This window comes from Echeneis naucrates, chromosome 3 (genome assembly GCF_900963305.1).
Source record: "Echeneis naucrates chromosome 3, fEcheNa1.1, whole genome shotgun sequence".
Classification (NCBI taxonomy): Eukaryota; Metazoa; Chordata; class Actinopteri; order Carangiformes; family Echeneidae; genus Echeneis; species Echeneis naucrates.
In genome coordinates this window covers 23,485,270-23,492,180 of record NC_042513.1, presented here as the reverse complement: position 1 = coordinate 23,492,180, position 6,911 = coordinate 23,485,270, and positions in this window count along the sequence as shown.

Genomic DNA, 6,911 nt, shown 5'->3' with positions numbered 1-6,911 from the left:
TTCCCTATCATACACGCGTTGTCACTCTATACTGTGTGTTTGATGAGTCGCTATCACCATATTGATTATGTTACTGCTTTAAACTGCTTTTGAAATGCATGAAATTATTTCTGATCAGCGTATTAAGTCGTAAAAGTAACATTATACAGATTATCAGAAAACAAGTCTTAATCATCGCATCCAAATGAGGAACATTTGCTCGTGCTCTGTTGATTCCTATGAAGGGTGTGATCCTGACCATCAACAGCACCTCGCAGCTGATGTGATAAAATTAGCTTTGGAGTTGCCTTGGACTGCGTCCATGTGATCACTTCTGGGATGGATTTCATTATATTCTTTTATTGTGAACCAGAACATGCAGTCTGTTACTGTTTGGGTGAAATAACAAAATATTCTTCCAGTATTTCATGGACAGACGGTGTCGTCTCTGCAGCTTGTTTCATAAAATGTAATATTTCAGTGGAACACCAGAGGAAAAGTGGCAGCGGCAGTGAGAGCGAAGCAGTTTTGTGTCAAACATTTATTCCACAGTGGGGTACCGCGGAGCAAAGTCCATCCTGCAGCTTAGGTATTATGGAGATGTAAAGTTGCACAAGGGGATACGTTCTCGCCTTGTAGAGAGAGGAACATACTTTAAATATAGTGACGTTGGTGCGTTGCAAACATTGCACCTGCTTTTTTTTTTTTTTTTTTTTAAGTCTAAGGTTAATTGTTGTGAAATTTAAACTTTTTCTGCAACATGGATTGCAAAATAGCTGTTTGCATCACGGTGACATCAACGGTGTCACTGACTGTGATAAGGAACGCGCTGTGTGAAGGATGTTTGATGCTCTTCCCCCGCTATGTGCTAACTTTCCATCGCCGTCGTTTCTCCTGCGGCACGATTTAAAACAGGCAGGCAGGCAGCGTGACTGGTTGGACCTAAGAGTGGCAAACCAAATCAGTGGAGCGGCTTTAAAGTTTTCTTGAAAGCTTGGTTTTGGTTCCTGGCACGAGATGTCTTCCAGCTGGTGCTTCCCTTAATGAAACTGGTAGCAGAAGTGAAATTTGAGTCACGTTTATTAGCCAAGTGTGCGTGCCCATCCAAAGAGCTGTTGGTGCAACTTGTTTGTAAAAACAACAAAGACTCGCAGACAGAGCTTTTGTGGCTGTGTGAACTTCCTCGGCGGCTGCAGGATGAGTGTCCTCTGCTCTCCTCCACTTGAACTCTGAACATCAACTTGAATGCTCAGCTCCAGTTTGTTATGTCTGTACCAGAGGGCCAGCTGCTCACCCTCCCATACAGGGATGTACAGAATGGTTTCTACAGCGTGTCTTGCACTGTCTCTTGTTCTGTTCATCAGCGTGTGGCCGCTCTGATTCTGCCAAAAATGTTTGTGTTTTCACTGCATTTGTGGTTTTCAAGTAAATGTTTGGGAAAAAATACACGATACCTGCTTTTATCTCACTGTCGCTCTCTGTTCTTCACAGGTTTACAGCAGATGATAGATCCGCTCCTTTTTCTGAACAGACCACCCGAATGGCATCGTGTAATTTCATTTGCTATTTAATTGTACATGATGTATTTATGTAAATAGTGCTTTTAATGACTATGCAGTTGTAAGCTGTTAGCGTCATTAGAACTTTTCCTGGGCCCAAAGTCACCAGTTTACGTTTTACTCATTTTGTGAGCACACACTCTCAGATCTCCGGAGACTTGAACCCGGTTCAGCTCGTTGGACAGCAGCGCCTGTGGAGAAAAGCTCATTACATATTAGCAGTAAATTAAATATCTGCATGTGTGTGTTTGCTGAGGTACATGCACCCCGTGTGCCCGTCTGCTTGCTTGTTTTCTTGTTTGTGTGCCAGTTTGGGTGTGTCAGCTGCGATTTGTGAGTGCATCTTGATCTTCTCCCCAGAGAGCCCATGCTAAATTAGGATGCATATTATTTAAAGATGCCTTGGGCTCAGTTTCAACGGGGTATATTTGCGCAGTGAATATGTTGATTTTTATGGTGCCCTGTGTGCGCCTATTCATGCTGCCGGGGAGGCAATCTGAAGCATGGAGGTGTTTATATGAAGGGAAAGGATGTCTTCAGCATGATTTTGTCTGCTGTGAATTCAAATGATTTGCTCTCTTGGGATGTACAACCGTTGTGTTCAGTATTAAGTATTTAAGTATTTCTGTTTGTATCTATGACTCTTTGGAGGAAGAAAACGATTTATCGGCTTTCTGTGTGGTCTCAGAAATGAAAACATTTGATTTAGACTCTTGGCTATCTGTTAATGTTGAATATAATCATGACAGGATCAATATGGAATGAATTCTGACATATCACACAAGTCAAACCACATGCCTATATAACAGTCGCTTTTTAATCGCTAATTTTGCCCTCTGGCCACTTTTTTATGTATGAAAAAATAAAAATCCTATCCTTTAGAGTGTCTCCACAGGCAATGCACCTGCTTTTATTATTTATTTACACTTGAGCCTTGTAGAAATGTTCCAAGGCAGTCCTTTTTGAACGAGGCCAACATGTAAATCGTATCCTCAAGGCTCAGTGGTCGTACTGGCTTTTCAGCTTTTGCACAGGGTTGCACCGCAGTTGCATATAGAGATCAAATTGTGGTGAGTCAGTCTATTTGAAAGTTGCTCTTTGGAAACGCTGCTCTCTGTTAATTCTTTGATCCTGGGAGCACAAATTAATATTACAACTGCGGTGATGCAACTAAGCCAGTTTGTGCTATTTTATGTTTTTGGCTTACTATGTCATTGAAGTTTGCCGCTCGCTGTATCTGGGATTTGAGCAAATGCTCAAGGTAGGGTCATAGTTTCTCTGAAGGTGTCTGAATTACATTATTTGAGCTGAATCCAGCACCAGCCTCACATTGAGATCACAACTTAATTTCCAACTCTAGCCAGAGCAACAACTTCACTGTTCAAAACTAGTAGTCTGGAACATCATCGGCATTTAAACACTATGTTAAGACCGATCAGTGACGCTTCAGCGATACATGTGATGAGGTTTCCCAACATTACAGGGAGCCAGTCAAATGGCTCTTTATTTTTGTGGTCCCTCTGTAATTTCACAAATGTACTCAGGGTTATTTTGGTTTCTGAATATAGTTAACTGCCATTCTAAGCTGGCAAGCCTAATTTCACACTTTGTATATACTACTACTCTGGCTTTTGTTCTTCCACTGCAATTTTCGTCGTTGTCTCTGTGTGTGTGTGTGTGCCTTTGTGAGAGAACGAGCACATTTTATCAACCAACCTGCATTTACATTCCTTCCATTCCTCCCTGCTGTCTGCTTGATCACCTGACTTCCACTGGAGGTGGGATGTGTGTGTGTTTGTGTAGGTAATTATAAATAAATATTGCAGTGTCACCCCTGAGTCGCATTTTAACTATACTATATGCTACATTAATGAGAACCAGCTGCAGAGGGGGTTTGGAGTTCAAAAGATTTGCATGCATAGAAGTCAGCGAAGGGCCATGCTTTAGTTTCTAATCACACGTGCGGTCGCCATAAAATAAAGAGCATACATTTATGAATCATTCGTAGTTTCATACTGAGTAGACGAGAACTTATGGTTTCATTCAAACGCAGTTTATTACTTAAAGATCACAGCACATCCCTCTCACATCACCGATGGAGGATGGAGGATTTTTAAGACCTCAGTGCGAGCATGAAATATAAAGTACCATATAATGTTACACGCCAGCCTCATTCATCATCCTGACCCTGTGTGAGAAGCTCAACCCTGATCCTCACACACCAGCATTATAACATACATTCGCCTCGCTCCGAGGAGATGGCGGCGTTAGCTTGTTCAGCTTGTGTCCTCTCTCCCATCGTTGCATCTTTCTGGTCCATTTTCCATCTAATACACTCCAGTGTTTCCTTTTGTCCTGCACACTGAGAACCTTTGTAGTGGCACTTTCATGCCCCACTGTCCCGAGTGCACATTCCTGTACATTCACTGTGCTGCTGCATGAATAAACAGATTGTGATTTGGATCTCCCATGTTACTCCCATGTTAGTTTTATTGCAAAGTGTGTTGACTCATGCAACGGCCATGTGGAGGCCCCCACGCTGCTAGTCGGCCCTGCCTGCGTGAACGTGCCAGGCTGGGATGAATGAACATCGAACACTGAGCAGAAGCTTTTGTAGAACTCAGCGCAGCATGGGAGGTGCCGAGACAGTTTGACAAATACATATAACAAGTGAGGAAGAAGATTATTCTGTTAATTAATAGGTTGACTGAATGGAAACCAATCAGCAACTATTTATGTCCCAGAATGACTTTGGTAATTTCTTAAGAAGAACAGATTCCTTTTTCTCAAATATGAATTGTTGCTGGTTTTATTGGTCTTCTATTGTAATAGATTAAATATCTCTTTTATTACTAATGACCACAACAAAACAAAACAAAACATTTCGAACATGCCAAGATAAGATTTAAGAAATTTTGATGGCTACTTTCTCTGATATTTCACACAGTGAGTAAAAAAATGTATCCTGAAATCATCAAATGTTTGAAAAGAACTATTTAGTTTTCAGGAAACATCTCAGATTTTAATTTAGGTTAAATTAATCTCAAACAGCAAAAGAAAAGCACCCTAAAGAAAATTTTTTATTACATCTTCTATTAATATTGCAGCCTTTCTGCATCTGCAAATGCCATCAACCCTGTAATGCTCAAGGTCAGAATGAAATATTTGATTCATTTTATTTGGCTTGCCAAGACTTAAAGTGAGTGTGTGTTTGTGGCGAGGCTGACTTGGAGTGAAAACAACCCTGCAGTGTCATCATGAGAAGAAACACAACTGGAACGGTTAACACCCGACACGACAGCTGTTCGGATTGTTGAGTGACTCAGAGCCTCACTGTGGATTTAGTGAAACGTTGAGCCCGCTGCGTGTAGCTTAGCGCGGTTAGTAAACAGACTGTTTTAATTTGGCATCAGAGTCATTTCAGTCTCCTAAAGATGGTGCAGTCAGGCTTCAGATGGAGCTATACGTGCTACCAGAAAGAACACAACACCCAAGGCGACGTCTTTAACTGGAAAACGCCAGAGATGAAGCGATATAAGAGAAAAGGCTAAATATTTAGACGGTAGCACTCTTTTTGTTTTTGTGTTCTGGCATTTCCACCTGGATACCAAAACATGAGAGTCTCCGTCTCCCTGAAGGGTTTTATCGCAAGCTGCCTCTCTGCACGGATTATCACAACTGTGGCTTCAAAATATTGATTTATTCACATGCCGGGTAGTTTTTGGCCACAAGTACACGTACGAGCCAGGGCAGTTTGTTGTTATTGATGTAATTTAATTCACTTAGGAAACAAACACTCTGAAACAACAGCCGCTCAACAGTTGGGCTTGGGTTGAGGTTTGGTCTGTGGCATCCAGACCTACCTACCACACACACACACACACACACACACACATACAAACAATTTTCCTCTTGTACGCTGTTCAGTGCTATCAATCAGACCATCTGTCCCTGTCCACTCATCCCGTATTCAGGTTTCAGTGCATAGTGATGTCTTACATCCCTTTTTTCCCCCTGAGACAAATACTGCCAACATGCACAATGCAAGACTTTGCTAATTTCATTCAGGAACAACTCATAGCAATTATCTACTGCCGCTGTGTCAATTTAGAAGATGTACAAGGCAATCTGGTTATCACTGCATTTGAGTGCTTTAGTGGTTCCTCTTCACAAAAGCGTCTGTAATCACATTTTGCTGCTCTCTTTCAATTGAGTCTCAAGGCTGCGCTAATCTTATCTGCACTGCTCAGTCTGCTATTCCACAATTCTGAGTCCCTTTTTTTGGTCTCATAGCTGATCTCTCTGTTTTCTACCTCACATCTCCTCCTTTTTAAGTTTTAGGCTCCTTCTCCAGTTGGCTTTTGTTCATGTACAACTTTATCAGGTGCTGTTTGAGCCCTAGTCGGCGTGTGGATTTATGGATAACAACGCCACTGTAGTCGAGACTGTAATAAAATAATTATGGGATTTTAGTGTCGGGCTTTCGTTGTCTTCACAGGATTATTTTGAGGACCTCCTGCCTTTTCCTGTATCTGGTTAACTCTTGTCATCCTGAACTGTAGTTTGTATGTACTGCTAATTTGCCTACGTTTCCATGTAAAGACGCTAAAATAAGCGACTGCCAAACGTACCCATGTTAGCACTGACACTGAAAATGTTAGCTTTGTCACTTAGACTGGCAAAAGTACAAAAAAGAAAAAAAAAAAAAAAGAGATTCCTTCCACTTTTATCTGTTTGACAAGAGCAGCAGTGTGGACGTGAGAAATTAGGATTCTTTGTTATTTATATGAGCTTGCTCTGTAAAACACCTGAGCTTATTGGCCAGTCTGTGGCTGTAACTAGCAGCTGTATAATACAAATTTTCTGAATTTGCTAAACCAAGTTGGATACAGGGAGCAAAAACATTCTGGAAAAATACTTTTATAAATTAAACATCATCAGAACGTGGACTACGAAGGTTTAAAACCTCTGTGGCCACAATCTGTACCAAGTAAACAGGCCAGATTCTGACTAAGGACCAGACATGTGTTGGGCAAGATGACACCCGAAGAACGTGTTAAAAATGACCTGCTAGTCTGCATGTTCACATCGTCAGCGCTGACCTTAACATTTAGTCCAAATCACTCTTGCCTAACATTAGCTGTAAACCTCTTGCTTTGAAACAGCCAAATGTATATTGGTTTAAAGAAAATGTAGTCTATTTCCAGGAGGGTTCGGTTTTTGGACTCTTTAAGCTGTGTTGATCGCTGGCCTCTGAAAGGCATGTGGCATTGTATCAGTTCACTTTAGAGGCTGTGGAAACCTGAGCCGTAGCCTCGGGGTCATGGGGTGTCCAGTCTCTGTTGACACTGAGATGGGCCGGGGGAAATATTC